Here is a 13,317-nt window from a genome sequence, read left to right as displayed (position 1 = left end):
CCGTCGTGCCAGAACAGCGGTAGGTTTTCCATCCCACCTCTTCATGTTTTCCCCACAATCACGCAGGTAGAACCACAGCTCAGCTCATGGGGTGTACCTTCTCTCGCCATCTGGGAAACATCTGCGTTGGGTACCAGAACCTCTGATCTGTACTGCCGAGATTTGGAGAAGGTCTTCTTTAATCTCCTCTCTGACCTTATGATTCTCCTTTATCTTGTCCTCTAATTTCTGCAGACGTGTTTTTACCACTGCGATTCTGGCATGTGTTGGGCCATGTACAGCATCTGCATATGCTCGGAGCTTCCTTGCCATATCAAGCACAGTCTCATCCCTCTTATCCCTCTTCATTATGGCTAAGACAGAAGCATATTCATGTGGCCCAAGTCACACAAGTTTGTGCATGGTACTAAGTCTGGGTTCCTAGTTGTTACATCATCTGAGAAGATAATCTCTGCCACTGCCATTTCTCTCAGGCATTGGATCCCTTGCTCTATGATCTTCCACTGTGTTAGTTGCATATAAAGGTCATCTGCACACAGGTATCTTTGTGCAACACTGTCCAAGACCCGTTCCCAGAGGCTGCGTGGATTAGCCCCCCTCATCATTTCTTGGTCGATGACGGGATCCTGTGACAGGGATCCCAAATGCCTGGCTTCAGTGCCATCCAGAATTGTGGCCTCACCTGCAGCATCCCAGAGACGGACTAACCAACTAATTAAGGATTCATCAAGTCATCGGGGGTAATCCTTCCGCAGGCCACGAAGGTCCTTCAGGGAAAAGGACTCAATATTGGCATCTGATCTTGCACCTGCTGCTTTGACTCCTGATTTTATGTCAGGAGGCATTGAGGGTCCTTCTCCTGCATCATCATCATCATCATCATTCACTGGTCGATCAGTCTTGTCCGTGCATTTCCCACTTCTAGTGCCTGTAGCAACAGTCATTGGTTCAGATGCCAGCTTAGACTCACTGTCTGGTTTTGCTGCTGGCTTCAAATCTGGGGTGTTGGCTGCAGTCTGAGTGACTGGGATAGCTGATTTATCTCCCTGCCCCCCTGCCTCTGTCTGCTGCCCTACAGTATCTAGCAGTGTGCAATAAGCATATGCCAAGGCCCAGCTCACTGCAATGGTGTTTTTCTCCTTAGGGTCATCCTGGTACTTCTCTTTCAGATATTTGCCCACCTCAGCTGGGTTCTGAATTTGTTCATGGGGAAAATCCCAGATTATAGGGTCAGAAAATTCCTTCAGGATTTGGCCCATATCCTCCCATTTCCCACACCACTCAGGATTTTCCACACCTGGGTCTACTCCTGAGTCAGGGGTCTCATCAGCCTGTCTAGAAATCTCAGCCCTCATTCTAGAGAAGCAGCAGACTGTATAGAGGAAGGTTACCAGATTAAATACTAAAAAGATGGTCTCTTGAACATTCAGGGGAAACTGAACATTCTCCAATAGTGATGCAACAGATTCAGAGGAGAAGAAGGAAAGCAAAGGCTGAAAAGCCTCATCCCCTCCTCTAACAAACTGGATGCATAACCATAGCCATGAACCATTCATACCTGGAGCAGACCCCAGCATGTTTCTAAACTTCTTACAAATCATTGCCACCAAGCCCAGCAGGATAGCTATTCTGGTCACTGCCCCTCTCCTATAAACACTATGTATTAGAGCAATACTAGCGGTATTTCTGGATAAGAAAATAAACCTAGGGACCACAGAGGCAATAAGATCTCAAAAAACCCTAGGGACCAGAAATGCATGCAAGCCTTCACCCCAAGAGACATTATGAATTCAAAAAGCATGGCTATTAACTGCTTTATATGAACAAAGAGTAATGGCAACCAAAGTGTACTCAAAACAGGGTTTTTCCACTCTCTCTCTTGAGCCCCATGTTGGGTGCCAAAATTTTGTCCTGGTTTAGGGGAAATCTGGGAGAAAACCTCTAAAGGGGTTCCTCTAAAAAGCAGATTTAAGCACCCCCTCCCTTAACTGCTTTGAGAAAATATTTCCTTGGAGAAAAGTGGAAAAACTGTTTCTTTAATAGGCAAAGTATTTACCAGCACAAAAAAAAAAAAAAACAAAAAACAAAACAATATTAAACAGTAAAACCTTCTGCTGATCCAAAAGACATGACAAACTCAGAAAGTCCCTTTTGTGGGCTGTAGTTCAGCTCAAAGTCTGTTATCAGTCCCTCTGGCAGTGGAAATGCCGCAGCCCAGGCCACGCCCCAGTGGGCTATAGGTGTGAGCTTCTGGTGCTCTTCTGGGTGTTCAGTCTAGAGCAGGTTTAAACAGTTCTAAGCTAAAATTAAAAACCACAGTCTAGGGAACTTCTCTGCCTCAGATAACTGAAAACTAACTAAAAGCAAAGGAGAGCTTTGTCCCGTCGTCCATCCGTGCTGCAGACAACACAGTCCATGAGCCAGAATGTGGAGGAGTGAGTGCAGTTTCTGAAAATAAGCTGTGCTTCTTCTCTCCCCCCCCTTTGCTCTCAGAACTCGTCTTAAAGTTGCCAAACTTACTTCTGGGCTAAACAGATGAATGGGAATACAAGCATCATAAGGTCACCCCAGGACACCCTCTTTACTCTGCCTCACTCTTTTTAATTATCTCAACTTCCTCTGATGGAAAAGACAGTTTCTCTGGCAAGGATAGGGTTACTAGGAGCAAAGGGAGGATCTTAAGAGATTTCTGGCAACAATGCAGCTTTCCAAGCTTCTTCAGCAGCCAGTCAGTTACCTATTGCCTCTTCTGACCACCCTGCCTGGTGTCCCCTAACATGTATTATTGCTACCCCTTTTGGTAAATTCACCACTTCCAATAGGTGAGAAATTAATCTCTCATGAGCTAACAATTTTCCTCTGCAGATTAATAAACCTCTTTCTTCCCATGATTTCTCAAATGCATGTATCACCCTGTGGAGAGCCTGGTTTAAGCATGGCTTAAAGAAAGAGGCCATGAAGGTATTCAGCTGAGGGAAATATAGAAGCCTGCTGTAAAGCAGCCTTTCCCAGGCTTGATCCTGTAAATAATTAAGGTTCTCAGCCACCTTTTATATAAACAACAAGATTCTCAGACCGTTCTGTCCTTGGCTGCTACTGGGAACAGATGGCCGGTCTGGGGATAGATATGAAAGGTTTTGAGAACTCTTCATATCATGGTGGGAACACTGATCTTGGTTTCAGTAAACTAACTTCAGGTATTGTAAACAAAAGGAGGAGCTGAAGTTTTCTCTACAGCCTATCAGGAGCTCAGATTTTGCAGTATGCATGAAGTGAATTAACACTGTTATAAAAAGTGCCTAGTTGATTAATAAATCGGAGTCAGATGCTAAATCAACAAAGGTGGTCGCTCCCTCACTTCAACATCACCCCATATGCATATTCAGAATCAGTAAAAATAGTCAGTATCTTATCCCGATATAATTCACAGTCCCTTACAAGCATATACAGCTTCACTGTCTGAGCTGACCATGTGGGTGGAAATCTACCTCCTTCCTTTAATTCCTTTCCATTAATGATAGCGTATCCTGTAAATCGCTTCCCTTCTACCACCCTTGAAAACCCATCCATAAACACATTTTTTCCCTCAGGCCAGGAAGTGTCTCGTAAATCTTCTCTAGCCCCGGTCTGGAGATCTATCACTTGAATGCAGTCATGGGTTTCTTTCTGGCCCCCTCTTCATGGCCGTTCACGGAGGCTGGGTTAAACCCTTCCTCACTTTTCAATTCCAAGTCCTCCTGTTCCATTAAACAAGATTCATACTGTAATAAGTGAGCACTGGTCATCCCCTTACAGGCTCTTTCAGTTAACAAAGCTTTAACTTGATGGGAAACTTGAATAATCAGATATCCTCCTACTGTCAGTTTTTGGGACTCAGTTACCATCAAGGCTGTGGTTGCACAGTTCTGCAGACAGTGAGGCCAGCCTCTGGACGCTGGATCTAAGAGCTTAGAAAAATAAGCAACAGGCTGCTGTGTTCCCCCATGCTCTTGTATGAAAATTCCTTTAGCATGGCCTTGTTTAACATCCACATATAATTCAAATTCCTTTTCTGAGTCTGGAAGAGCTAAGACTGGGGCATTAACCAATTTGTCTTTTAATTTTCTAAAGCTTTTTTCTCCTTCTGGTGTCCATGCCAGAACATTAGGACTTTCTTGGGTTAAAAAGTAATATAAAGGTCTGGTTAAACAGAAAAATTCTCAATTCATGCTCTGCAGTACCCTACTAACTTTAAAAACTGCCATAACTACTTTGTCTGGGGTAATGGTACTTGTAAAATCCCTTATATTCTGCCTAGCTCAATACACTGCAACCCTCCAGTCAAAATGGGTCCCAAATATTTAACCTTTTTCTCTACCAACTGCTCCTTCTTTTCAGACACTCTAAGTCGCTTTTTAGCAAGAAAATTAAGCAGCTTCACAGTAGCCTCTTCAACCACCTTTTCCTGTTCCCCTGATAAAAGCAAATCATCCATGTACTCCAACAACCTGTCTCCTGAGGGTGGAGTAAACTCTCTTAATATTTTTTGCAGGGCTTGCCCAAACAGAACCGGTGACTCTGTAAATCCCTGCGGGGGGACTGTCCATGTCAATTGTTGTTTTACCATCTTCTCTCCTTCCTCCTGCTCCCACTCAAAGGCAAAATACTGTTAAATACTGTTTACTGTCCTCTGTAATTGGATACCCTGAGAAAGCATCCTTTAAATCCAGTACTGAATAATACTGATGTGAAGAAGGAATGTGATTCAGGATGGTATAGGGATCCAGAACTGTGCGATGCCTTGGTTTGACAATTTCATTTATTATTCTTAGATCCTGCACCATTCTGTAGGTTCTATCCTGTTTCTTAACCAGCAGGATAGGAGCATTATAGGGAGACATCCATGACTCCAAGAGACCTGCCTTTAGCAGGGACTCAATGACAGGCTGTAACCCTGTGGGATCTCAGCACCTCAGGACTGAGGTGCCGAGTCACCGAGACCACCCTTGGGGGGCTCGGGAGTCCTGGAATGTTGCCAGAAGTGTCTGGTGGCTGGACTTTGATCCTACACAGGAGACGACACCTGTATGAGGATAGGAGAATTTCACCGGGGTGAATGGTGAAGGGATTGGTTAATTAGAGAGTGAAACACAGGGTTTGGGATTTCTGTACAGGGGGGTTTAGAGAAGTAAGATGGAGGAATTGGGGCGTGTCCTATCCTTCTTCTTCTTCTTCTTCTCCTCCATCTTCTGTGGTGATGGTGGCACTTTGGGATTGGTCATTACTAAAAGTGCACTGGGCAATAAGGGTGAAAGGTATTGGGGAAAAATGATAAATATTGTACACGTAACTTTGAGTATAAAGATAGGTGACCACCCCGGGAGGCTGGGAGTGTGCTCATGGCTGGCTGCTGAGCAGACCTCTGTCGGGCCGAGAGAAAATCTTTTAGATAAACAATTAATAAACACCGAGACCGAGAAAAGAACTGAAGCCTCTTCTGTTCCTTTGAAACGCGGGCTGCCCAAGGCCACCCCGGGCCTTTCCAGGCCATCCAAACAGCCGAAAACCGGACATAACCCCTTCTTTCCTTCCCTTGAAATAGGATATTGCTTTTTAGACACCACTTGTCCTGGTTGCTTCAAAGTAATTTGGAGAGGCTCTATATCAAATCTTCCGTATTTCCCTGGGGCCACTCACATTTCTGGGTTTATTTCAGCATAAACCTTCTCGGACATTTTACACAAAGTTAGAAGTGTTAGGCTCTGTATCATTTTTCACAATACTAATTTGCATTCCCACTTTAGCCATCAAATCCCTTTCCAGCAAATTAAAATCACAATTAGGAACAAACAGGAATTCATGCATTTCAAACCTGACTCCCACATCTATTAATAGGGGTTGAACAAAATGCACTCATTCATCCTTCCCACTCACCCCTTGAATAATCATTTTGACAATTTTCCCCTCTTAGGGATAAAATTCAAGGTGGATTGAGAGGCCCCTGTGTCTACCAGGAAACACAGCTCCTCTCAATCTGGACCCACCTTAAAAGTTAGCAAGGGCTCCAGTGTGGTGGGTCCCTGGTATGATGGGAGCCCCTGACACCCCTAACAATCTGTCTCCATTATCCTCTAGACTTTCTCCTCCTGAGGATCTAGTTGTTTCTGCAGGCATTCTTGCTTCCAGTATCCCTCTGCCCTGCAGATAGCACACTGATTTCTCCCCAAGCGATGTCTGAGTTGGCTCTCCCCTGCTGAGGAGGGAATGCTTCTGCCACTTCCTTGTGGCCAACCCTGTCCCTTCTATCCCAGGGGACCCCTTGGGTTCTACGGCTTATCCCTCTGGGGCTGTAAAAACTCTGCTATATCACCTTTGCCTTTGCTTTTTCCTCATCCCTTCTTATATACACTTGTGCTCCAGATTGCGAGGCAAGATGTATTCTATTACCATCTGTATGGCAGTTGTCTTTTGTCAAGTGGGCAGTTTTCCTTATTTCTCTCTGAGTGATCACAATCACTCCTCCCTCAGGAGGAGACATCTGCTGATAACAGGCTATTGAATGTCACTGCACGATGGATAAGAGCTATGTCATCCCATTGTGACATGCTCCGCCCAAAAGGAGGAGCCAAGCATTGCTACCCAGATATAATCTGGAGATTCTGGAATACCAGCACAGCTTCTCCACTGGATTTCCCAGAGGAAGAGCAGCTGCCTCTTCTTCCACTGGATTGTCAGAGGAAGACTACACCCTTTTTCTACAGGATCCCTGCTCCAGCAGAACCACACCTGACACTTCAGGAGGACTGCAGCCACATTTCCAATTAGACTGCTACCAACACCCTGACCAACAGGGTATCAGGTTGGGTTCTGACTCTGTCAGTGTTGTTCTAGTGTACTGCATTGTTTATTTTATCCTTTTTTTTCCCCCTTTCCCTATTAAAGAACTGTTATTTCCTGCTCCCATAATTTTTGTTGCCTGAGAGCCCCTTAATTTAAAATTTATAGTAATTTGGAGGGGTGGGGAAGGTTCATTTTCTCCATTTCAGGGGAGGCTCCTGCCTTCCTTAGCAGGCACCTGTCTTTCCAAACCAAGACAACTTGCTGTATCTTTCTAACCAGTTCATCCAAAGACTTATTCTGTTCTTCCTCTAGTCCCCCCACTACTGCCTGTGGGTACTCATTTTCCCACAGCTCAAACCAACTCATTTTTCCAGTGAACCAAACAAAATCCTTAAAAGAAAATCCTTATCTTTCCACATACAATCTGCATTTCCCAGATAGGTCTTCCTCCTCCTCGTGCTCACTCTCTTGATCACACACTGCATACCAGAGCCAGTCCCTGTCCTGTCGCAGTGTCCAAATGGCTCCTCTCCCCCAATGCTCCTAGTGGCAGCACCATGAGCAGGCGGGGTGTCCCGCAGCCTCATGGGGGCTGGCAGCCGCTGCCACCCCTGCCCAGGAGTGGCGGGGTCAGGCACTGCCTGGTGCTGAGCCCTGGCTGCCCCACAGCCCCCACAGGCCCCCAATCTGTTCTCCCAGTCCCGCACTTCCACACTTCCACATCTGGTCTTGCTGCTCCGTGCCTCAACCATATCTCTCCACATTCCCCTTCAACTAATCTTTTCTCAACATAACAACACTATTTGTCCATCTCCTGTTGTCAAGACTCCTTCTTGTCTCCCCTTATTGCTCCCCCTGGGCATGGATTGTAAAGACACTTTCTCAACTTTTCCTTATTGCCTCCTTTGGGCATCCATGTCTTTACTTCTGGAAGAATGTGTAAACCAACTCCACATTCTTCCAAGGGATTCTTTGGAGATATTTTGGGATCATCATCCCTTTTGCTGGGGCCCCTTTCCAGCTTTATGTTTGCTAGCTCCATGGGTGCCCTCCCAGGTTGACTCCCCAAAGATCCCATTTTACTCACCGGTGAGATTATCAGTGGTCCTTCTCTGTGGACTCTTCATGGACCCCCCTGGTCTGACACTCATCTGTTTCCTGGACAGTTTTGGGAACCCAATCAATCGCCTGGTGCCAGTCACCATCAAGGGGAGCTGATCACTGAAACTGGGTGAGGCACACCTTCAGCTCCACTCGCTGCCTGCTGCCCCTGGATGATGGAAATATCCTTGACAAGATCCTGCAAATTGTCAGGAATATTAATCCACAAAAACCAGAGGTTTATGTCCAAAAAGGGGACAGAGGAGCCCTGTAACTTTATATGAATAAAGGGAGAGGTCAATGGCATATCCCATGGGGTCTCTCAAACTGTTAGAGGACACAGCCTCCTTTTATCCTAATTTCCCAGCTGCATTTCCCTCTCTCCTTCCCCATTGGCTGAGGCAGTTGAGAAGTACAGACTTTCCAAATCAACTAATACATCCCCTTTCTAATGTGTACTCCCCCCCTTTTTATTTTTCCTTGTGTCACTGTTCTTTTTCTCTAAATCTAGAGATTTAGCACAGTCTTGAGTGGGTAACAGTCTGTGTCAATTAGTGGAATTCCTATGGAATTTATGGTCCCCCCCATTGCTTCATTCATCTTTCTGTATCTGGCCTTATCTACCATCAGGCCCACAATTTGTTTGTAAAAACACCTCCTCATTCCTTTCACTTCCAACTGGAACTATTTATTTAATTTATATTACCAGAATTTGAAACTTATTTATGTTTTATTCTAGTTGCTAAAAGATAGGTTGGTTCCTGCTGGCATATTAAATTTAATCAGTTGTAACCATGTCAAAAAGGAAACACATTGGAAGGAGGCTTCTGTTTCTGTTGACTTTAAATAATTCCTGTGATAACTCTACAGTAGCTTGCTTGAAAAAGAGAAATTAGACAGGTAGCCAGATAGTTATCTCAAACAGATAATTGCTTATTTAAAGTTACATTGAAGCAAAAGTAGTATTTGCATTTAATTTAAGATCAGATTCAAGACATCATTCCTCCTTCAAATTCAGATCAAGCAAACATCTAGCCACTTCATTTCTGAGGGTTCTTGATTCTACCATCAAATCAAAAGGGCTGACAGGGTTTTTTAATCAGTTAAGGCTGTTTCTCTTTAGTTTGGAAGGATATCAAGAAAGCAAAATTTTCTGGGACCAGAGGAAACCTGGTTCTCACACAAAGCTACTCAATAGCATTCAAAGCTTCTGTAAGAGTTCAGCCATTTTATTTCTAACCAAACTAGGTGGCACCTCAAAGCATCCAAAAAGACTAGGAAGTTTATGTACAGCTGCAACCAGTTCCTCCTGCTCCTGATCTTTGGTAATATGGTTAGCATAACTAATGCCATTGTATAAGGTAAATGACCATTCTCTGTGACTAAGTTGGTCATGTATCGGTCCCTTTTTGCCTCCTCAAGGTCTTGAAGGTCCTTCACACTATGCAGACTTTTCCCCTTCCCTATTGGCCTCCAGATTTTTGGGCACCATGCTGACTTCTCTCCACCTTACTGGCTTTGAAGGTCTCAAGGCACATGGTCAAATCATCATTTTCATTTCTAGTAGGCATGATATAAATTATTGAGACCATACAGTCAATAGGTGCTAAGAACATTATTAGTGTATAATTGCTGAATCATTATCTGGAGACCCAAGATCCCTACTAAGGGCAAGTGATCAATGAAATTAACTTTTGCAAAAACAGAGGCTTCTTATCTGAAGGATCCATATCCAAGAGAAACATGAATTGTTGATGCCTAAAAAATTTGCAAAAGTTAATGATGGAAACATCTGGATTAACAGAGAATTCACAAGGATGCTGACAGACAATTACACTGCACTCCTACAAAATATATGCTTGTAACATATGTTGCTATGCTGTAACACGTTTATGATTAGACAATTAGAAATCTGCATTAGTAGGTGGATTATTCATATCACACCCTTGTAGCATAAGGTATAAACTCTCTAAAAATCCCTTGTTTGGCTGAGACATCTCATGCACTTGAATAAATACATACCTTTGTAATTCTATACTTTGCATCCTAGCCTCTCTCCTCAGTCGTCACAGGCCAAATTTGTAACACAGGATATCCATAGCTGATTTTTCTTTCTTATGATGGCTTACATATTTTCTTTCCTATGATGGTGAGAGGGCAGTGTGCAGCCACTGGCTCCCAAGGCCTGTTTAAGGAAGCGGTACCGCTGCCATAAAGCACTGTGGCCACTTTACGAGGCAGCACTAGATCCACCGTGGTGGGTGGGCGGATGGGAGGGGAAAGACGGACATTCACTGCCCCAGGGTCTAGTAGTCTGAGTTTGGAGAAGGGCTAACACAGCCAACTGGGGACAAGCCCACACCACTCTCCGCTACGACGCCACTCTGCTCGACGGAGCGCCGAGAGACGGCAGTGGAGGAAAAGGAGCGCCTGCGCGGTACGGAGTAGCGGTGGACTAGGCGGAGGATTGCTTCCTGCACTCCTGTCGCAGTTCGGAATTTGCAGTGCGCCTGCGTGTTGGTGGAGGGGAAGAGGGCGGTGTCCGGTCCCGTGTTTTGAATGTCTCGATGCGGCTAGCTCACTATTTGGCAGGAAAGTGAGGAGGCCTCCATCCTGGTGGTAGAGTTCGTGTACGGAGAGGAGGATCCAAATGTAGCAGAGGCGAATTGGAGGCAGCAGTGGTGACTGCGGAGTGGGACAAACGAAACAAGGGGAGCAGCTCCCCATACTGCTGCCGCAGAGAATCTGGGTGGCCTAGTGAGACAGGAGGACTGCTGCGGCTGCAGTGCTAACACTCCTAGACTATCCTCCTGGCACTCCCAGGCGCCCATCCCCCCAGCAGGTGAGTAGTGAATGCGAGGGAAGGGGGAAGGGAAAGGAAAGCACAACCTAGGACCGGGTAAAACCGGAGGGAGTCGCTGTGGAACGAGCTCGGAGCCGCGGTTCGTAGCTTTCCCTCCCCTCCTCCTTCCCTGCGGCTGACGTTATTTTTATACTTGCGGTGTTCCATCTCTGTTAACCGTTTCTTCTTCACTGTCTGCCTCAGCAGCCCGCCTAAAAGCCGCGGGAGGCGGGCAAAAGTGGGGGTCTTCAGACTCTCTTCGCACGTAATGTCCCGACTCCTTGGCAACCACCACTCTTTTGGGCTCTGGGGGACTGCTGCTCTCATTTGGTATGGCCCCTCCCGGTATCTACCCCGCCCACATCGCGTCCGTTGCTGGAGAGAAGGGGTCACAGCTGCACATTCCCCCTTCCTCTCTGTGGATCTATTGTGCTGTGGGTTGGGGCCCGCTAAGGGGCTCCCAGCAGATAAGCCTCTCTGTCGATAGTGCACGTTGAGGGAGACAGGTATGTCTCTGACCTGTCATCTATTGGCTCCCCTCATGAGAAAATGTGGTGAAGGGGATGTGAGGGTGGTGGCCGGGCTCGGCCGAGCCTCAGTAGCCAAAGGCTGGAGTTGTGAAAGTTGCTAACGCGTCGGGCTGGCAGCACTGGAGTTGCACACGCCACAGCTGCTGTCCGGGACACCCAGTGTGTGTGGACGTGTGCTTGCGCTTTGCTCTCGCTTTTCTGGGTTCCTTTGTCTGCTGCTGTCGCCGCTTTCCCCTCCTCCCTCGATTCCCTCTCTCTCCTCCCTCCTTTCTTTCCCCCTCCCTTCTTTCCCCTCTCTTCCAGACTCAAAACGCTGCTGCAGCTGCAGGTTTGTAAATACTGGACTAACACACACAACATGGCTGACGTTCGCCCTGTTCCTTCAACGGGCTCTCCTCTTTCTCTCTCTGTCTCTACTCCTTAGCCTCTTCTCCATTTAGTCTTTTGTTTCTTCTCATTCATCTCCCATTAAAAAAAAAAAAAAAAGAATTCACCCTCCTTATTGCGCCCATGGCGGGATTTCAAGGGTAAGGATTGTCACTTTGGAGTCTTTCTCCTTTCGTTTTGCCGTTTACAACAAAATCCAAACCTAAAATTAGAGGGGGTTTGGGAACCTAGCAAGGCCTGGAGGGAGGGCGAGAATTGGCTGAGCCCTGCTGAGAGAGGCTCGGTTGGAATGCGTGTATATCTTTGGGGGGAGGGGGCTGATGCACTAAAGTGCTGGCAGAGATGAAATACTGTAGTATGCTTGCAAAAATGATCTAGTAATTTCTTTCATTTTGGGATATAGCTCAGTATAAGGTATTAACTTGGCACAGTCTTATTAAAAAAAACCTGAGCTACTTATGTTAGAATAGGCATTATGTAGTGAAAAAACATAGCATGGGTTTTCTTGGCTTTCTCTCTATCTCCTTGTCAATATCTTAAATAGCTCACAGATCACAGGATATGAAACTGAAATTAATGCTTGCCAGGTCTCTTTGTGTTGCTAGTTTTCTGTCACAGAATTTTTTGCCCTTGTGATGACAGTATAAACAGAAGTGTGTTGGTTTTGTTCTTAATAGGAGCATTTTTTCTTAAAAAGGTAAAAGGCATGGCATTGTGAAGTGCAATACTAAACTACACAACAGCATATTTCTGACTTTTAACACAAGACAAATGTTCAGTTCAGCACCTACCAGCCTCATTTATTCAGAGTACTCTCTTCTGACTTCAAAGAAAATAACATATTTTATTGGGTGGTTGAGGGTTTTAATGACATAAAGCCAAAATAACATTTTAATTTCTTGGGCATATGTAAAATGATCTGCTGGGGAACAGCATATCTAGGTTGTAAGGATGAGTACCCAAGGTGCAAAGGATGTGATGCTTTCTATTGCTTTCTAAATATGTGTTACTGTAACTCATAGTCAATGTTTAATTTTCAAAGATTATATTTAAAAACACAGTCTTTATTTAAAGTATGAACACATTGATAGCCATGGCTTCTATCAGAGCAGTGCCCTAAAGTAGCGTCCTAACTTTTTGTTTTTGTTATTTTGCTTTAGAAGCTTCTAGTGGAGGAGCACTGGTATAGCATAATCAGAGTTCTTATTGAGTTAGAAGTAGTTACTGCATTTTAATGCTAGAATTAAGTATCATATATTAATACATTCTTTAATTTTTTTTCTCTCCTGCTTTTTCCCTCCCCATTAACAAGTGTTGATTAACTGGAGAAGACTATAAATTATAGGATCGAGTTTACTACAATGTAAAACTTGAGTGGAGTAATCCAAATTGCATTTTGAAATATGTATTCATGTCATGGCTCCCAAGCCAACTGTAATATTTCTAGATGGAAAAATCTGAGCAAAAATCTGTAACTTGATATGTTGGTGAATTTGTGCAGCACTCAGTTACTCTAACTATCATTAACTAATCAAAATATTAGTTAACTAATTTGTATTTTATCTATGAACAGTGTAAAATGGGCCTGGCAATGCTAAAGTAATTTTCAAGTAATGATGAAAATATTTATTTGAATAA

General features: G+C 44.8%; 1 protein-coding gene and 1 long non-coding RNA gene across 4 annotated transcripts in view; one reads left to right on the top strand and one right to left on the bottom strand.

The window, feature by feature from the left end:
* Window positions 1-10,832, bottom strand: part of LOC135459273 (uncharacterized) — a 28,104-nt gene extending 17,272 nt beyond the window's left edge. Inside the window, exons 1-2 of the long non-coding RNA XR_010442997.1 lie at window positions 9,943-10,832; window positions 7,907-8,119 (exon numbers count right to left, since the gene is read on the bottom strand). This is a non-coding gene — a long non-coding RNA (uncharacterized LOC135459273). The remainder of the gene's footprint in view (window positions 1-7,906; window positions 8,120-9,942) is intronic.
* The window catches only part of LOC135459272 (spindlin-Z-like), a 104,819-nt gene continuing 101,795 nt past the window's right edge, over window positions 10,294-13,317 (top strand). Inside the window, exon 1 of one of the 3 annotated variants that reach the window (XM_064735050.1) lies at window positions 10,294-10,762. The gene's annotated coding sequence lies outside the window, so the exon portion shown is untranslated. Of the gene's footprint in view, window positions 10,763-11,152; window positions 11,269-11,705; window positions 11,820-13,317 lie in introns of those variants that run through there. The other 2 variants (XM_064735052.1, XM_064735051.1) reach the window with 2 other exon arrangements.

Source organism: Zonotrichia leucophrys, chromosome W (assembly GCF_028769735.1).
Source record: "Zonotrichia leucophrys gambelii isolate GWCS_2022_RI chromosome W, RI_Zleu_2.0, whole genome shotgun sequence".
NCBI lineage: Eukaryota > Metazoa > Chordata > Aves > Passeriformes > Passerellidae > Zonotrichia > Zonotrichia leucophrys.
This window is presented reverse-complemented; position numbering and strand designations above follow the sequence as displayed.